Below are 19,924 nucleotides of genomic sequence, written 5' to 3' on the forward strand. Positions count from 1 at the left end.
AATCCAAGTGCACATATCATCGCTCTGTACACTAGGCTGTCCTCAAAGACTTGGAAATCTACCTGCCTCAACCTCTTGAGTGCTGAGAGCACATCTGGCTTTTCAAAAGCTATTAATATGCTGGATGGTGGTGGTGGCACACTCCTTTAATCCAGCGCTCAGGAGGAAAAAGTAAATGAATCTCTGAGTTCAAGGTCAGCTCCAGTTCCAGAACAGCCAGGGCTATAGGGTTTCAAAAGAAACTGTGTCTTTAAAAAAAAAAAAAAACAGAAATAATAATTGTTATTAATAACAATAATAAAAGCTATCATTTTTAGTGTGTGGTATAATATATAATGTCAAACTATACTTCAGATCTTCAGCTAAAAAGGATGCAGAAGATTAGAGGGAAGGTTTTGTGTACAGCAGGACTTGTCTAGCCTAGTCAGATAGCAAGCCCATAAAAATACAGACCACGCAGGCCCAGAGGAGATAAGAGAAGATTAGCATTCAGTCCTTTGTAAAGCCCTGTAGTTGGCTTTTGCAGAAGAATATAAAACATGGTGTTTCTCCCATGACAAGATTCTTTGCTAGACATTTGGAACACAGAACTGGGGGGAGAACCACAGCCTGCATTTATAATAAGAGTCAGATTCTGCTTACTTGTGTTTCATTAAAAAAAAAAAAAATACATAAAATAAAATGAAAGAATTCAAAAGTTCAACTCCCTAAATTAGAAATTACTGTATTTATAGACTATGTCTGTGCGTCTGGTGTGGTTTACAGAGTCACAGATGCCACAATTCCTCAAGCTTCATCTGTATGGAAAGGAACAGGAAAGAAACAATTTAAATATGTTCTTACACAGCATTGATCAGAAAAGGTTATCTCGTGACAGGGCTCTCCTCTCTCCCTCTCATCGCTCACTGCACTAACTTCCTTGTGCAATCTGGACACCAACAAGCTCTTTTAACTTTAAGATGAAGAGTTCATTTATAATCCACAAGTTTTACATTTTTTGTGTTTTTTTTAATATTTGGTTGTAAGGTTTACCACTGTGGTTACCACTGGTCCCAAAATATAGAGATTATTAATGGGTGGCATTAGCAAAATGCTTTCTACTGCTTCGCCAATACCCTAAGTCTTCCTTTTCACACAAACTCCCACCATTCCACCTACTGCCTACCCAATAAAGTCCCAAGTACCACCCCACACCTGTGAGGAAGGCAGGTCTGCATCCTTTCAGATGTCTGTTATTACATCATTTAAGAGTTGAATCATCCCTGCTCTTCTGTGTTATAAGGTAACCAAATCTACTTTGAAAATTAAAGTGGAAGCCCTAACTTTAAACAATGAAAAAGTGCTACAGCCAAGGAGCCATAGATAAACATGTAAATGTGTCCTGGAAAACTACAAAGTATCATTATTTCTAAGTATAATACTTAGACCATTAACAAATATATGATACCAACTACACTTCTCTTCCCCCTTGAGTAGCTGTGGCAAAAGGATCAGGAGAGAGAAGAAAACTGAGAAAACCATTTTCCCAAGGACACAGCTTACAAATGGCAGATGTGAGAATCAACTAAAGCCAAGCTGGGCCCTGTATTCATCCAGCTTGTAGGCACAATGCTATGCTCCCAGAGGACTCAGAAAGCAGGACATTCACCAACGCCTAGGAAAGCATTTAGTAACAATCGCTAAGCCCATGAGAGGGGGAAAATGGCAAGCAGGAAATGTAACATAGCTAGCCTGGTATTCTAGCATACCACTGTAACTGTGTTTCTGTCAGTGTTTTCTTCTGGCACACAAATAGGGTCTCTTCTCCTTTAACTAACACTCAGCACAGGTGATTTTAAAGCTCTAAAAATGTTTAAGATACTAGTCTCAGTATTTTAGAGTAACAGTTTAAGTAACTTGTATTTCAAGTATTTGTTTCTGTGCATGACATATATGCAAATTTCATCTCAACCCCTGTAACATAAATATGAACACCACCATCTTACAAATGAGGAGACTGAAGCATTGTTAGGAAACTAAGTTAAAGTCACACGGTTAGCAAATAACTAAGCCAAGACAGGTTGACCTCAGAAATTAGAATCCTTTACTACTCCTGGAGGGTAGGTTTATGAGCTACTTGAAAGATAGTAATTGTGTGCTTACAGAGCCTAAAATGAGGGAGTAACCACACAGATTTATTTTATTTTGACCAAAATCTGACTTGGACAACTAAAGTTTTTAGTATCTAATATTGTCTCAAACAAGCTAATTAAAGTTTCAGGTATAACCGCATAAAGGTTGAGCATCTCTGAGATCTCTTCATCCAACAAGCCTTTATCTACCAAGTACTAGGGACTGAGTTAACTGTCTGCATTTCACATAGAGAGTTCATTCCAGTCAGCCCAGAAGTATGCTTAGGTTTCTCACAACTAATAAATCCAACAAAGTGGAACATAAAAGGGAGTAACAGCTTTGCTAGCATTCAGTGGTAGAACGAAGAATGCAGTCCTAGGGTTACCTGACCCTATCCCTACAAAGTACTTAAATCTCTCATTTTTCTTATAGTTCCTAAGAGTGAGACACCCGAATAATGACTGGATAGGTAGTATTACCCTGCTTCAGGCAATGCCTCCTTTTAGTAGATGTCAATGAATGCCTACCCATTTTTATGAGAAAAGAACTGAAAAATGTTTTACTAAAACCTCAGTTTACTAGGCTGAGTGTTTGAATTACTTTTACATTTATAAATTTGTATTTTACATTGACTTTAATAATCCAATGATAAATGTGAATGTCTAAGGCCATCTGTGAAGGAAGTTAACAATTTTGATAAATAAGAATATCCAAATGAGGTATTATTAAACATTTAGTGATATTAGTAATTATTTAATGCTGACTATTTAATAATTAAATAATATTAAAGTATATTAATAAGTATATCCAGAAGATGCTTGACTATCCAGTCTTACATCAAATTTTATTGATTGTGAAAAAGTGGCCGAGATCCAAAAGTTAAAGTCAAGTGCAGGGCTGGGAGATGGCTCAGAAATCAAGAGCACCTGCTGCTTGCTCTTCCGAAGAACTCATGTTCGAGTCCCAGAGCCCACATGACAGCTCACAACTATCTTTAACTCCTGTTCCAGAGAATCGACATCTACCTCTAGCCTCCTCCAGCACTAAGCACACAAGGTGCACAAAGATAAACACAAGCAAAATGCTCACACACATAAAACTAAAAATAAAGCAAAAGTCAAATGCAGCAGAAACCTGTATATGCAGGTGAACATGTGTATGTAGAACCAAGAATTCAACGTCAGGCTGTCACCCTCCATTGCTTCTCTGCTTATTTTTTTAAATAATAGTAAATGCATGATTTCATAAAACAAACAATATCTGGGGAAAAACACTAATGAGAGATATCTTCTGAGAGTAAACAAGAAAAACTAAGATTCAACTAGAAAAGAAGTAATCCAAATGAAAATGGGCAAAAAAATCTGCTCAGATAATTCACTGAAAGTGGTACCTTGGTTTTTGAGGCAGTCTCTCACTGAACCTGGAGTTCATCAGTTGAAAGAAGCTGGCTGACCAGTAAGCCCCAGAAGGCCCTCTACCCTCTTTGCTGGGGTTGTAGAGCCACACACACACTGGATATACCTGCCTTTTATTTTATGTGGGTTCTGGAGATCCAAACTCAGGTCCTTACAACAAACATTTCACCAAACGTGCCAGTTTCCCAGTCCCCTGATCAGTATTCTTTAAAAGTACCAAGGTCATAAAAGACCAAGAAACTGCCACACAATACAAGAGATAAAGAACTGACAAATACACAAGATGTGGTGTATAAAACAGAATGCAAAAAGGGAAACACAAGTTGGCCTATCATACCAAGTTAATTTCTTGGCTTGATAAGCTTCTCTGACTGGTTAAGATGTTAGCTTCAGAGGAAACTCGGTGGTACCTATTTGTCAATGGCTCATAATGGGAACAATTTTGCCCACTGTTTGGAGATATTTCTGATTGTCACAAGCTGGAGAGATGATACTAACATTCAGCGGAAAGAAATCCAAGCAAGATGCTGCTTAACTCCTGGAGCATCCAAGACAACACCCACAACAAAGAATTATCCAGTCCAAAATATCAGTAGTGCTAAGGCTAGCAAACACTGATATATAAAGGAACTCTGGGATTTGGGCAACTTCTCCATAATTCTAAGATTTTCTCAAAATTAAAAGCTAAAAAAAAAAAGTCCAGTTCTAATTACTTTTCATTAATTCCCTGGTTGCTGCAAGACACCACAATCTCTTAATTAGATTTTTTAGCAGTGCTAGAGATCAAACCAAGGGCCTTGAATATGCTAAGCAAGCACGCTACTACTGACCTATATGTAACCCAAGCCCCAGTTCAACTAAAATTTTTATTTGTGAGTTTCTGAGACAGGCTTTCACTACGTAGCCCTGATGGCCTGGCACTCACCAGGCTGACTTGAAACTCACAGAGATCCCCCTGCCTCTGTCTTAGGAGTGTACTGGATTATGCAACCACAACCAGCTCAATAAGTACAATTTTTAAGAAAGTCTCCTAGCTGGTCTTGTTTCTATTTTTTCTTTATAGAGGACAACCATACAAACACAACTTATTAGTAAATTAATGAGAAGATTTAAAATGTACCCAGGCATGGTAGTTGCATGCTTTTAGTACCAGCAGCCAAGAGGTTGAGGCAGGAGAATTACCATGAGTTCAAAGACAGTTGACACTATCAGTACCTTTCTCAAAAAAAAAAAAGTACAAGTCTGCTCCCTTTGGCATCCCTAAAGACCTTCTTGTTTTATTCCTCTCTCTAGTACAACCATCTTCTAGTATAACAATTTTTATTTCATTATTATGATCTTTGTCTCTAAAATAATACCTGGCACACACATTCAATGCTTCCCAAACATTTGCTAATGATATACCTCAGAAGTTCATTTGCAAATTAAATACCTCAATGTTTTTCTTCTGCTTCCTATGCTATATGGTTTGGAAAATGATGAGGGGGCTTTGAATACTGGTTCATTACCTATTTAACCTCTCAAATCCTCAGCTTCGTCATCTAAGGAAATGACAAAGGCAAGCATATAAGGATCATAATACACCGTGTACTTCAGGCTTAGGATCAAAATACAGTACTAAAGTGTACAGCACATAGCGGGTACTTTTACCACGCCCCATCACTAGCTCTGCAGCTTCGCGCTCATTCTATGCTTTCCAAGGTGGGATTTATAATGGTATCCATATCCTCTCGTGCCTTCCAATCAGATAATCCCTCCAGGTTATCTGCTCATGATACATCATGGACTCCACAATTCTTCATACAAGCCACAATTCTGAGTATCCTTAATTCCCTATCCTTAGGTATGTCTATTAAACTGATATCTAGAAAGCAGTTGGTAGTGACCTGGGTTCTGAAATTTACCAGTAAGATTTGAACCCTCACTATTCATCTTATAAACAAGGGTTATAATAGTAAGGAAAGAGTCTCATGAATACTGAATACATTCTCCAGATATAATCAGGCTGAATACAACTGAAAAAATCAAACAGCCATGTCAATAACTCTAAGGTCTACAACCTCAAGACAGTTCCTCAATATTCTTCAGTTTCCTGGCTCCTGTCTATCTGCCTCTGCTCTCCAGTCTCTCCTGTAAGTTGTTTCAAACTCACATATACTTTTCAAGCTGTGTTCTACCCCATCCATGCTTTGTGGCTAATCAAAATCACCAAGACATGCTACCAAGTCTTTCCCATTCCTCTCCCTATCAGTTTCTTCTTTTTTTTTTTTTTTAAGATTTACTTATTTTATGTATATGAGTATACTATAGCTGTCTTCAGACACACCAGAAGAGGGCATCAGATCTCATTACAGATGGTTGTGAGCCACCATGTGGTTGTTGGGAATTGAACTTAAGACCTTTGGCAGATCATTCAGTGCTCTTAACCACTGAGCCATCTCTCCAGCCCTTTAAAAAAAAAATTATTTATTTTATGTATATAAGTACACGTAGCTGTCTGCCCTATCAGTTTCAAACTTACCCGTTTTTACCTTTCAGTCTTTACCTCCTCTTCTGCTCACTGAAAAATAATACTCCTTCGTGGTTATTCTTAGTTGTCAATTTGACTACATCTGGAATTAGCTAAAACCCAAACAGGCTGTACAAGCCATGAAGAGAAAGCCAGTAAACACTCCTCTGTGGCTTCTGCATCAGCTTCCAGCCTCCAGGTCCTGCCTTGTTTGAGTTCCTGTCCTGACTTCCTCCAATGATGAACATTAAAGTGAAGAGTAAGCAAAAAAGAAAAGAAAAAGAAAAGAAAAAGCCTTTCCTCCCCAAGTAGCTTTTGGTCATGGTGTTTATCACAGTGATAGAAACCTTAACTAGGACACTCAGGGCCAAATTCTCTACCTCTGCCCAGGTTATCCATGTTCATATCCTTCCTTCTCTCTCTTCCTCTGTGCTCTCCTCTCCTCCCTTCCCCACTCTTTCTCTCTCCTTTGATCCTTTCCAGTTCCACATAAGCATGACGAAGACACTCTTAATTTATAAGAGCTTTTTTTCGGCAAAGTTCTCTAAATCTTCAGCATCTGGCCTGAGTCCTTGGGTAAAAGCACTACTCTTGCCTGGGCATGGTGATACACACTGGGAGTGAGAGGGCAGGAAGATCAACAGTTCAAGGTCAGCTTTGGCAACAGCTAGTTTTAAAAAGCCAGCCTGGGCTCCTGGCAATTCTAGTCAAGAAATAGCACAAAGAAAAACACTGTATCCTTCTCAATTAGCTGAACTCCCAGATGAACTGACTCCTCACACCTCTTCTATGCATTACAATGTAACTAACTGCTCTAAATTATTTCAGACAACTTAATCCCCAAGTCTCTGAGAATTCTTTCAAACTTTATCTTACTTGCCCTTTACTGGTAGGTTTATAGCTCCTAGTCCTTGAAAGCTTCTCCCTCAGCTTCCAGATAAACCCTCAGTCTTTCTGGTGTTTTTGTTTGCTTGTTTGTTTGGTTGGTTGGTTGGTTTGGTTTCTCCATCCTTGGTCTATCTGGCATCGATGGCTGACTCTCTCCCTTAGCTATTGGCCCTAGCTACCTAGCAGTTCCCAACACAAACACGAGAATTATCCTTAATCTTCAGTCTTCCTCTATTTCCATCCATCCATCCATCCATCCATTCATTCATTCATTCATTCATTGTAGAGGGATCATGTGTTACGGTATGCATTTGGAGGCTAGAGGATAATTCGGTGGAGTGGGTTCTGTCCCACCATGTGCATCCTAAGGATGAAAACGTGATGCCAAGATTGACAGCAAATACCTTTACTCGCTAAGCCATCTCACCAGACCCAATCTTTTCTAACCTATAACCTATTTGTCCAAATTACTGATAATACTTCAAAAATCTCTCCTACATCCACTCCTCCTCTCCACTCCACGTCACTTCTCACCGGGATTGGCTTGTTCATTGGTCTTGCTTCTAGCTTTACCCCTTTTTAATCCAGCTTTCACTTCTCTGTGAAAATGATAGGTCTAAGCCAGCTCTGATTATATTGCATGATGGCTTGGGGATGGAAGAGTGTATTTTGGTTTTATTGTTTATTTTATGTGCATAGGTCTTTTGCCTGTGGTGCCCTCTGACACCAGAAGAGGGTGTCAGAGCCCCTGGAACTAGAGCCACAGGTGTTTGTGAGCCACCATGTAGGTGCCTAGATTGAACCCAGGTCCTCTGGAAAAGCCATTTCTCCAGCCCTGTTTTTGCTTTTCAACTAAAACTTCGCAGCCTTCAAGGTGAAGCTAAAATTCCTGAGATTGGTTTATAATCAGTGGATTTTACTCATTTGCCTCTGTTCTAAAGCTGTGCCATCACTGTATAGAAAGGGAGTATATGACTGTAGCTAGTCTTAATTGAAATGTGATAAACTGTAAAAAATCACCAAATTCTTAAGACTTTGTATGAAAAGGAGAATATTAAATATCTTAGTATACTCTTTACATTGATCTCAATTTTTATTTTTTAAAACACAGCTGCTAGATATTTGAAATTACATACATGGCTTATGTTTCCTTTTTAAAAATACAATAGCATGAGGATAGATATGTTTCCTCTTACTGAACTTAGTTGATTCAAACATTATTCAAGATTAGCTTGAATAACTCACTAAGATTCCAGAACTTCCCCCACAGTCAAGAATCCAAGTCTGAGTCAACAAGCCTGCCTCTGTACTTCCATTCACAGGCACCTGTGCACAACCTGTCATATATCACACCATATTCTAACCAGCTAGCTCTCCTTCTAAAGTATAAACTCCTGGCAAAAACAGTATCATTCTACATATATTCAGGTCCTACCATCAGGCCTAACACTTTAGAAGACACTCAAATACTTGTCTTCTGTCAGACAAATGTGAATTTAGCCTGAAAGTTACTAGAATATTTGAATTTTCCAAGGAAAACTAGCCAGCAGGGAGGAAGCCTGTACCAGAAGTTCTAGACTGAGGCATAGGGAATCCTAGTTAAAGACAAATGCGAAAATAAAGTTCACATCCACACTTGCCTCTTACAGTGAAAAAGAAAGAAAGAAAGAAAGAAAGAAAGAAAGAAAGAAAGAAAGGAAGGAAGAAAGAGGATTTGCAAAAGTGATATGGAGCCTCAAACTCACACTTGGCATGCCAGGGGCCACAGTGCGGTTCCTAAATTGCTTTAACAACCCATCCAACAAAAGAGTATGACTTGGCAGGTTACAACACAAACAGCTAGAGCCCAGCACCTGTTCCCCTTAAATAGCACATCATTACGGTTAAAAACAACAACAAATCTCTCTCATGAAGCAAACGCTAATCTCATGATGCTTCACCATGGAGCAATTTAGAAGAGTTATTATATGAAATGTGCCAAAGCCTGAAATTTATGGCTGATACTTCTTTGGCAAATATGGTTGGCACTGCTGGCTGTTAAAAGGCATGTATGCAAATAAGCAAATAAAAGTTTTTAAGCTCTCAGACTTAAATATTTACATTACCATAAATGTACAGAGATAAATGTTTATATGCATTCGCATAGAATGCATTTCAGGAACGCACGTTTTAATGTGACCGTCAGAAAACAGTTACAAAGTGGCATTATTTCTTTATGGGCCTCAGGACAGGCTCTTAAAAAATAAATTCTGACAGAATGTTAATGGGGTAGGAACACTACTGTGGAAGTTTTCTGCACTAGTACTAGACAGAATGAATAGGCAGTACCCTAACGACCCAAACAAGCTTATCTTTTCCTCTCACCAAAACACTTCTTACAACACTGGAAACTAGCCAAACATAAATGTCAGTCCCTAAATAGAGGGTGGGAGAAAGGAGGATCACAAATCAAAAAGCCTTAAAGAAAATAATTTGCCATTATCCCCACATAATATAGTCATACTACTCTCTCTCAAATAGAGACATGATAAAAATATTTTCTCTTCTTCCCCTTTGACATCTATGGGAAGGAGATCTTTGTTTTTGCACATAGTTTGAGAGCTGGTCATTGCCAAAACTCACTTGCAGTGTGGTATGAACTCTGCTTCCATTGTTAACTGCTAATCCCTGTGATAAGGCTATTAACTCCCAACTTGGAAGCCAAGAAAATGTACCTCACCTGCAATTATAGTTTACTGAAAAAGTCACCAAAGAAAGTGCCAGGCACTTTGGAAAGTAATTAGGGTAGTCAGTGAATTGAAAGATCTAAAATGCTCCGAGATTACCAAAGATGCCATCGTGAGGTTGAGTATCCAAGATTGCTCATGGAAAGTTTTACCCTTGTGGATAATTCAAGTTTGGGCTTCCTGGGTTTTGGGTTGTTGTTTTTTTTTTTTTTTTCCCCTACTTTGCAGAGAGCAATATGTGTTCTCTTGACTACATACGTAATATGCTAAGGTAGGTAAAGGGAGAAAGAATACTGTGGCTGAAAAAAAAAAAAAAGGAAGAAAGAAAAAAAATCAAATCAACAGGCCGCCAAACAGAATACTCAAAGCAAGCAATTCCAATTCAGGTGAAAAAGCTGCTCATGTACATCATCCAATGACCTAAAAATAGCCTTTTATGTAAGTCACCAAGTATTTAATTGAGAGTGTACTCTTACCACATTCAACAGAGGCAAGAAAAATGTACTGGGTTTTCTATAGTAAGGCCAACGAAGATGAAATCATAGTTTTCCTCTAACTCATCTCTATCCTTCAACGTCAGCCACCCAATAACTCCATTCCACAGCTCTGATTCCTAAATTTGGGTCCTTAAAAATCGGGATCTGGGGGAGGGGGACCGGAAGGCGGACTATTCTTTGATATTGCTCACAGTAGTCGTTAATGTAGTCCAAGAACAAAATCAAGCTCTCCAACGGATGGAGCATAAGATGGGGGGGGGGTACCCAGTTCAGATGGCAAGTCCTCTTCGAAGGAGGAAAGGAAATTCGCAAGACACCATAAGTCAAAGGGCAAAGGAAAAAAAAGAAAAATGACTAAACCAGCCTCTCAAATTCCCAAACCCCTAAGCAACCTAGGAAGCCTGCGCGCATTAGGGGCTCACTAGCCAGAGCGTGAAGTGAGCAGGCACAGAGCCACCGGTTCCGTCCCGACTGCCGCTGCAAGGCTGAGCCAGATCCTCCCAGGTCTGGGAGTGAGGCGACTACACAGACTAGCAAGAAACCCTTCCTGCCCCAGCCTCCGCGTCCCCAGGCTCCTCTAAGGCTTCACTTTCCTCTGGAGCCTCCCAGCCCAGCCCCGGGAAGTCCCTAGCCGCCAGGTTCCAACTTTCCCTCCTCTGGGGGGCGCCGCGCTACCGGGACCATCGCAATCCAGGGTAACGAGGCCTGGGCCGGCGGGGGGCATGAGAGGGCTCGCGGCGCCCGCGGGGCGCGTGGGTGGCCGGGGCGCTGCAGCCCGCGCCCCGCAAGACGCACCGGCTGCCGAGCCCCTGCGGCGCCACCCAGTCCGGAGTCCCCTAGGTCCGCGTCCTCACCTCTCGGCGACCCTGGCCCCATAAGCCAGCGCGCGTGGGAAAGGGACCTAGGGTACGTGGGCAAGCCTGCCCCCGTTACCTGAGGGGAGCACACGCCGTCACGATATTCACCATTGCCGCCTGTCCCGTCCCCTTTCTGGTGACCGCGGACGCCTCCACCGAGCAACTGACACAACTAACTAACTACTCGCGGCCGCGGAGTCCACAGCGCGCTCCCGGCCGCTCCGTCCGCCCAGCCCACCAGTCCGCTTGCTCCTCCCAACCCTGCACGCCGCCCCGTCGCGCGCACCCTTGCCGCTTCACTTCTTGAGAACGCGCGCGCGCGCTCTCACCAAACCTCCGCGGTCTCCGAGCTCTCCTCTCAGCCCCATGGGAGGAGTTGACAAGAGGCCACGCCTCTCTGAGTGCCAATATCCGGAGAGCAGGACCTAGAGAAGGTCTGATTGGCTAAGGGGTGGAGCCAAGACTAGAGGGCGGGGCGACCGGGACCTTGAGTCCATGTGACGGGGAATTTGGGTTCAATTAAACGCCAGTGGAAGTGAACAGTGCAGATTTGGGCTTTTTCGGGGCCGAATCACCTTAAGTCTGCCAGTCGTCAACTACAGACTAACTATTCTCTAAGACTCAGTATAAAATAATTACCGATTTAAGTCCCACTATTTTTTGAGCGCCTTAGCAATGAAAATGAAAACTACATTTCCCAAGAACCTTCGCGAAAGTGAGTCTCACCTTGCGTAGTCACGTAGTCCTTCGCCGCATTGGACAAAATAATCCCTTCATTTCTCTGAAAGTATCGGGTATAACATTTCACGTCTCTCCTCATCGGAACAATTCTCAATATTACCACGATAAAAGAAGTTACCTATCTGGAGGTGACTAAGTGATTAAGTAAAGAGTAAGAAAAAACATCAAAATAAAGTACTGCGGAGGAATTTCTGTCAAGCTGTGAGACGACGGAGTGAAGAGTGAAGGCGATTGCGAGGGGCTGAGGGAATTGTCCTCTGTGCAAGGGACTTTCATTAGTCCCCAGGCCCCTACCTGCCCCTACCGTCAGCAGGTTAGTAAGCAAGACGAGCATGGGGGTGGCCACAGTCGAGATGTCCTTCCCCTTTGAAGATCATCCCTCTTTTGCTGCTGCTGTTATTGGTTTGTCTTGGTTTAAGGCCCACTGAATGGGGGCGCCTCACTTCCGGTTGGGGGAAGGGAGACATGCTGTCATGGGGAGGGGGAACTATAACTCACTTCCTGTGGGGGGTAGGATGATGTTTGGGGGGTGTCCAAGCCACTTCCCGTGTTGATGAGAGCCAGAAAAGGTGTTGGTTTGTGCCATTCTCAGAGAGAGTTCCTACAGCCTTGGAATTGTGTTTTCAAGTCACGTGTTCGGTTATTCCCCCAAATTATGATAATCACCAGGCCACGATCAGAATTTATGTATTTTGTTTCTGTGTGTAAATTGAAAATTTTCTCCCCAGCAAGATTATCTTAATGCTTTCTCCAAAGAATTTAAAACACCTTGTTAAAATTCTCTACAAGACTACATACTTTGTTATGTGACTTGTGAATTGCCCACCCTTGCACCTAAGTCAAGTTTGTCCTTAACTGAGGAAGTATGTAGTCTCTACCTAGACACAGACCAGGAACTCCTTACCCTCTCTTTTAAGGAGGTAGTTTATTAATTAGAGGACTGAATAGTTCACATAAATTATAGGACATTTTCATATTTGCAAAGGGAGAGAGTATCACACTGCAGTACTCTGATGTTACCTTAATAGAGTATATGTTACATACTTAGAACTGTTACTTTAAGATTGAAGGTTTCAACCTATATGTTCTCCATAAAATGGAGAACAACATCATCCACCTTAAAATTGTTTTTATGTAGTTTACCTGTGGTGTTTATGAAAGATGCATTTTGTGGTGTTTCCCCGTTTGTAATTTGAGTTTGTCACTGATTTTAAAATGAGGTCTATTTATGGTTTTAAAACATGGCAAATGTTGGCAAATTCAACTCGCATACTGAGTAAGAGGAAAATGTCTCAGGAAGAACTAAAGATGAGTAAGACAGAACTTTCTGTTTTTCTCTACTCTGCTTTAACAAAACAAACAAGCAAAACCAAGAAACTATCTGAAGTAATAAGCAACAGTTTTGATTCCTTGGCAGCTCTTGTCCAGCAACACAGTATACAAGTGTATGTTGGCAGAGTCAGTCTATTTGGAACTCTTTATAAAAACTTAAGCTATCAGGTGAGCCTAAAATTGCATTGTCTTCCAATATTAGGGTGCATGTGTTTCTAATTTCATAGTTTGCACTTACAATAGAAAATTATTTTAAACTAAATGTGAAGATAAAAATATTTTAACCTTAATATGAACATTAAAAAAATATTCCTGTTCATTCTAGAAACACCAGGACTGGCATATATATGCACTCACAGAGACTGTGGCAGCATGCATGCACAGGGCCTGTACAGGTCTACACCACATAGGGTCCTAGAGGAGAAAAGAGAAGTGGACACATGTGCCCATCCCTAACCTAGAAGCTATATCCAATTTGCTTACAAGTGAAAAATTAGTTTTCTCCAAAGTAGTCTCACTGAAGAAAGAAACCGCTCTTAAGTAGCCCCATGTCCAGCAGTAAATGACCATCACAGAACAAATTCGGCAAATCTTTGGAAGTTCAATGAGTTATTTTTAACCTTTTGGGTTCTTCTTGTAAATGTTATGACATCCAATTTTTGTTTTCTGTGGAAGTCTTCTGCGTGTGTGTCTCTGCGTCTATATGCATTTTGTGTTCTTTTCCTTGTTCATTTTGTCCTATTCTGATATTGTATTTTATTGTATTATTTCTTAGATGCCGTTTGTTTTCTAGTAAAGACAGAAAGGGTTGAATTCAAATAAGAGAGGAGGAAGAGCCATCAGCAGGGAAATTAATCAAAATGTGTTGTATGAAAAAAATCTATTTTCAATAATAGGAAAAAATATTCTTAGGCTGGGAGTACAGCTAAGTGGTAGAGCGCTTGCCAACTGTACATAATATGAGTCTCTGGATTCAGGGTTTGATCACAGTACTGACAGGGAAAAAAAATCAGCCTGGGTAATTATGGTAGTGCATCCATTTAATCCCAGCACTCAGGAGGCAGAGGCAAGCAGATCTTAGTGAGGTTCAGACTAGCCTAATTTACATAGTAAGTTCTAGGCCAGCCAGAGGTACACAGTGACAGCCTATCTCAAAAACAAATACCAAATCACTCTGATGGGATTGGAATGGAACTGCCTGCCTCATATGAGGCCCATTTCAGCCCCAGCCCCAGCACCACCACCACCACCACCACCACCACCATTTCTGAGATGCTAAAATCAGTATCTGAAAGGCCACAAAATTGATGCAGTAGTGAATTTTTAAAAGACAAGAAAAATATTGTCTGTGGTTATTGGTAGAGGTTAGGGACATGTACGCTACACCAAGTGGATATGAATTGAGAAGGAAGGAAGTATTTGGTGTCTTTTCCATTAATGTAACATTCTAGGCGGAGTCACCCTGAGCAATTAACTCTAGTGTTAGGAAGTAAAACACAGAAGGACGGAAAACTAATCCAGAAAGCTGGAAAATAATGCCACAATGTTGGTTGAGGTACAGTAGTGCTGCCTTTTTGGGAACAGTTTTGGAAAGCAAAGGAGTTTATTAAATTGATCCTGAAGATATTCTGTGGAAGACATGCAATGTAATAGAAACAAGAAAAATTGCAGTGGCAAGACTTGTGCAGCTTGAAGAACTGTCTGTGTAGAAGAAAGCAATATAGAAAGTACGTATCAGGAAGATGTTTTGTGATAAGTGACAGTTATTCATTGGTCCCATCAAAGAAGAATTATTAGATACGCTGCTGAAAAATAGAGAAGCGAAGCCTGTGTGGCCTATTCCTCCTCCTCTTTAAAGAGTGTTTCTATGGAAAGGCTTATCTCCTCCCAGGGGATTTTCCCCTTAATGCCCCTTTGTTGCCTTTTTTTTTTTTAATACATCCCTAGTATCAAAATTAGGAAAACCATTTGCAAACATAGTTACTTCTTTAGGTTAATACATTTTAGATTTTCACTTCACTCCTTGCCATCTGTGATAGAGAAGCTGTTGGTTATTTTTAGAGTATTCGGATTAAGTAACTATTTTCTTTTCCTTAAAGTAGTTGTGGCATACACTGCCCAGAGCAGTTTGAAACATTAAAACAGTAGGCCAGAACCTTGGAACCTTTCTCACTGAAACTTGAATATCTGCACAGCTGCTACATAGTTGCAAAGGCCTTTCTGCATCCTTTTGTTTACCCTGTCGTACCTCCGAGGTGGTGGTTTTGGTTTCTGCTTTGTAGTTGAGGGCTAAAAGGAGCAGGCTAGCAGCAGCTTAAATGAGTTTACCTATTTCTTTGCTGTCTTTTTTATTTCTGTACTTTCATATGTATTCAAATGAAAATTTAGCTTACATGGCTTTTCATTATTTCAACAAACACTGAATACTGCTATGTATCAGTCATGATCTCGCTTCAAGTACAGGAAATATAAATACCCTTATTCTCTTGGGGCTTACTTCCTAGTTGATAGATCAAAGCCAGAATTTTGCTTGTATGGTGTTTTTAAATGAGATGTTCTCATCACTATTCAAGCTGAACTAAGATGCATTCCTAAATTTGATATCTCTTGATTTCTAAGCCATTCTAAAGCTTGTTTTGACTATTTCCTTTATTGTTACATGCTTCATGGTTTTACTGTTTAACTTGCCTTGTACTGTGTATAGTGAACAGTAGGGAAAACCGGAGCTCAGACAGGCTAAATTCAAAGCTAGTCTTTGTGCTTCATTGGCTTTGTCAGCTTGAGCGGTTAGCTACCATGTGCCTCAGTTTTCCTGATCTGAATGTGACTCCTTGGTGAAAGGGGGGATTACATGGGAATCACTTGGTGTAGTCCTGGGGCTTGGAGCTTAATGAATGCTGTTATTTAACCCCAGGCTTGCCTCAGCTTTTCAGACTATTAGGGTCCACCCATTGACCTCTGTTAAGCCACAGGTAGAATACAGTAGTAGATTCATTGACATCCTGCCTTCTGTCCTCTGTCAGCATGCTCACTAAGTGGTCAGAATTTTGTTTGTTTCTTCTGAGAGAAAAAAAATCACTAATCTCAATTGTTTTACAAATTATACTTAATAGAAACGTTTTCATGAAAAAAAGTTAAAGAGTCACCAAAGTAAATTATTTTAGGAAGACCTTCAGCTCATTTTGCCAACTATGAAGGCCTCTCACACTGTGAGCATGCCTTTCATCATCTGTCTATACATTTGAAACTGGATGGTGGCTGAGGGGAAGCTCTGTCGTCTACCTCGCCTGTCTCACTTTGCTCCTGTTGTCGTCTGACATACTTTCACTTATCCTGGAAATTCCCATCTATCAACACTCTGCCCTTGTGTCCTCTCTAAGTACACCTTCAAGAAATATGTTCTGATGTCCACTCCCAAACCACATGTGTCTGTCTGTCAATCCTCCAGAGTATTCTGTGCCTTTATTGTTGCATTTATTAATGTAATTTATTAGTCCTCAGGCTCCTGTTGTTGTTATTATGTAGCGAGAATGTCCTCCTGAACAAGGCTATATAAGCTATATCCTGTTCATCTCTAGGTTTGCTCTCATCCCTGGAACCATGTCGCTCATAGGCGTAGACAATATTTATAGGGTTTAATTGATACTAGGGTTGTAATGAAATTCATATGTAACTTGTATCTACTATTTATGCTCAGCACGAAGGACTATGGCCAGTATATAATAGGGACTGTAGTATGTGTGGCTAAGTCATTATGCTCCCATTTGCAAGCATTCTGTGGTGTCACTGTTATATATTAATTACCTGATATGTGATCATAACTATGAGAATTGATCTGTGCAGTCAATGTTAGAAAAAAAACAGTTTGTAACTTGCTTGTGGACTCACTTACCTAAGTGAGGGGTGGGAAGGTTAGCACACATTGTATTTGAAGAGCTTTCCCTTCAGTTCAAACACAAAAACTAAGAAGATTTTTAGGCATTTTATATGCATGAAACATTTTGATATTTACCCCCATTACCTTCTGTTGTCCCGCTCCTCCCGATCCCCTTCCTCTTTCCCAGAAGATATGGTCCCCCATCTATCATGTATTCTCCCTCACCTAAAATCAACATGTGAGAGAAGCATGTGATGCTCGCCTCTCTGAGTCTGGTTTATTGTGTTTAACCTAATGATCGTAAGTGGAAACAACTTCTCATCTTCCTTATTAATAAGTAATATTTAATGTAGATAGATACTAGGATAGCTGGATCCTGTGAGAGTTCTGTTTAGGGGTGGTTGTTTACTTGTTTGTTTTATTGTCGGTTTTGAGCCAGGATCTCACTATGTAGCCCTGGCTGGCCTAGGGCTCTCTGTGTAGATCAGGCCTCAAACTCCTGCAAATCTACCTGTCTCTAGCTTCCAAGTACTGGGATTAAAGCGTTCGCTGCCATGCCAAGTTGTCTTTGTTTGCTTTTAGTTTTTGCTTTCTTGATGATAGGCTCACTGCCAAAGACGGCATGGAATTTCATTTACATTTCCCTGATGACTGAGAGTTGGACATTTTTCATCATTACTCAGATTTCTTTATTCATGCCTGAATAAAATTCCATTGTGTATGTGTGCCACATTTTCTTTATCCATTTACCAGTTGATCAACTCAATTGGCTCCATTGCTTAGTTATTGTACAGTGTATATTGTATAGTGTAGCAGTGAACATGGATATGCAAGTATTTTTAGTTATGTACCCAGGATTGGCATGGCCAAGTCATGTGAACATTTTGTTCTTGTTTTGTGTGTGTGTTCATGTGCCCCATGCATGTTTGCAAAGCCAGGGGTCAATGTTAGATGATGTCTACCACTCTCCATCCAGCTTATTAACTTGTATTTTGTTTGACAAGGTCCCTCACCACAGCTAGAGCCAGCTCACAATTTCAGGTAGTCAGCAAGCCCCTGAGATCCACCGCTTTCTGTTCCTACTGAGAGGCCACCACACTGGGCTTTTTTGTGGCTGTGGGGATACGAACCAGGTCCTTGTGCTCCCATATGAAGTGCTTTATCCACTGAGCTATATCTTTTAGTCCCTGTGTCGTAGTTTCATTTCCTGTTGCAGTGGTCAAATGCTGACAAACAACATAAAAGAAAAAGGGTGTGTCCAGGTCACAGTTCCAGATTACAGCCCATGGTGGCAGGGAAGTCTTAGTAGCAGGAACTTGAAAAAACTGTTCATTCTGCATCCACAGTCAGAAGTAGAGAGCAGTGGATTACACCTGCATGCAAGTGTATGGTGCAGGAAATACCCACAGTGGGCGAGTCTTCCCCTTGGACAACACCATGGACATGTCCAGTGTAAACCTGATCTAGACTGTCCTTCATTGAGGCTCCCCTTCCAGGTGATTCTGACTGGTGACAAGCTGATTCTAAAACTAGCTGTCACACCCCAAGTGTAGTTGTTGGAAGGCCCTCCACCACTGACTTCCATGACAGCTGCACTGGTTTACATCCTCAACAGCCCTGGGCATGGCTTCTTTCCTCACCCTTGCCACCACTGTTGATGTTGTCCTGGTGATAGCAATTCTGACGGGGGTGAAATGGAATCTCAAAACAGATCTCTTTTTTTCTTATACTTGTTCTTGTTCTTGTGTATATGAGTATTTTGCTTGCATACCCACAGAGACAGAAGAGGGTGTTGGATTCCCAGGAACTAGAGTTACACACAAGTGTAAGCCACTATTAAGTGCTATGAATTGATCCCAGGTCTTCTGAAAGAGAGGCCAGTGTTCTTAATCACTGAGTCATCTCTCTAGTCCCTCAACACACGTTTGTGTTTTTCTGAAAGCCTAAGATATTGAACGCTTTTTCAAATATTTATGGACCATTTGTATTTCTTTTCAGAAATATTTCAGAAATACTTGGTTCATTGGTTTATTTATTGATTAGATGATTTTATTTTACAGTGTTCAATTTTTACGGTTCTTTATATATTCTATGTATTAATTTCCTGTCTCATATATACTGGATAAAGATTTTTTCCCCCATTCTGTAGTCTGTCTTCTTTGCTTATACAAAAGCTTTGACTTCTTCTTTTCGTACTTGTGTCCCTTCTATTTATCTCCCTTGTCTACTGCTCCAGCTAAGGCTTTGAGTTCTGTATTGAAAAAAAATCAGTAGAAGGGGCCACCCTGTCTCATTCCTGATTTTAAAGAAAGTGGTTTTGGTTTTTCTTTTTTTAGCATAATGGCAGCTATAAATGAAATGTGTTGTTTTGGCGGGGGAGAGGCTTGGTTGGTTGGTTAGTTGGTTTTTTGAGGCAAGGTTTCTCTGTATAGCACTGGCTGTCCTAGAACTTGTTTTCTACACGAGGCTGGCTTTGAACTCACAGTGATCCACCTCCCTCTGCCTCTCCAGTGATGAGATTAAAGGTTTGAGCCATAACTACCTTGCTGAAATATTGTTTCTTCTACTTCTTGATTCTTCACAGCTTTTATTAAACCTTGTTTTATAGGCCTTTCCCATGTCTATTAAGAAGATCATGTTATTTCTGTCAAGTCTAATTATGTATTACATATATTGATTTGAATATGTAGAACCAGTTTATATCTCTAGGATTGAACAAAGTTGATCATGATATATGGTCTTCTTTTTGCCCATGGATTTATTTATTTTGTTTGGGGAGAACACAGATGGAGAAGTCAGAGGACATTTTGTAGGAGTTGGTTCTCTTCTTCCACCATACAGGTTCCAGGATTGAACTTGTGCCGTCAAGTTTAGACTTTGAGCATCCTTATGAGTTGAGCCTCTTCTGGCCTATGTATGATCTTACTGTGTTGTGTTCTTTAATTCAATACACAGATATTTATTGAGAAG

The 19,924-nt window shown here is 40.6% G+C and overlaps 2 protein-coding genes across 5 annotated transcripts in view; one reads left to right on the forward strand and one right to left on the reverse strand.

Annotated features, from left to right (window-relative positions):
• The window catches only part of Peak1 (pseudopodium enriched atypical kinase 1), a 203,285-nt gene extending 191,470 nt beyond the window's left edge, over window positions 1-11,815 (reverse strand). For 2 of the 4 annotated variants that reach the window (XM_032909600.1, XM_032909603.1), the window contains exon 1: window positions 11,081-11,283. The gene's annotated coding sequence lies outside the window, so the exon portion shown is untranslated. Of the gene's footprint in view, window positions 1-11,080; window positions 11,284-11,730 lie in introns of those variants that run through there. The other 2 variants (XM_032909605.1, XM_032909604.1) reach the window with 2 other exon arrangements.
• The window catches only part of Hmg20a (high mobility group 20A), an 83,314-nt gene continuing 75,175 nt past the window's right edge, over window positions 11,786-19,924 (forward strand). The window contains exon 1 of the mRNA XM_032909607.1: window positions 11,786-12,058. The gene's annotated coding sequence lies outside the window, so the exon portion shown is untranslated. The remainder of the gene's footprint in view (window positions 12,059-19,924) is intronic.

The sequence above is a fragment of the Rattus rattus genome, chromosome 8 (assembly GCF_011064425.1).
Source record: "Rattus rattus isolate New Zealand chromosome 8, Rrattus_CSIRO_v1, whole genome shotgun sequence".
NCBI lineage: Eukaryota > Metazoa > Chordata > Mammalia > Rodentia > Muridae > Rattus > Rattus rattus.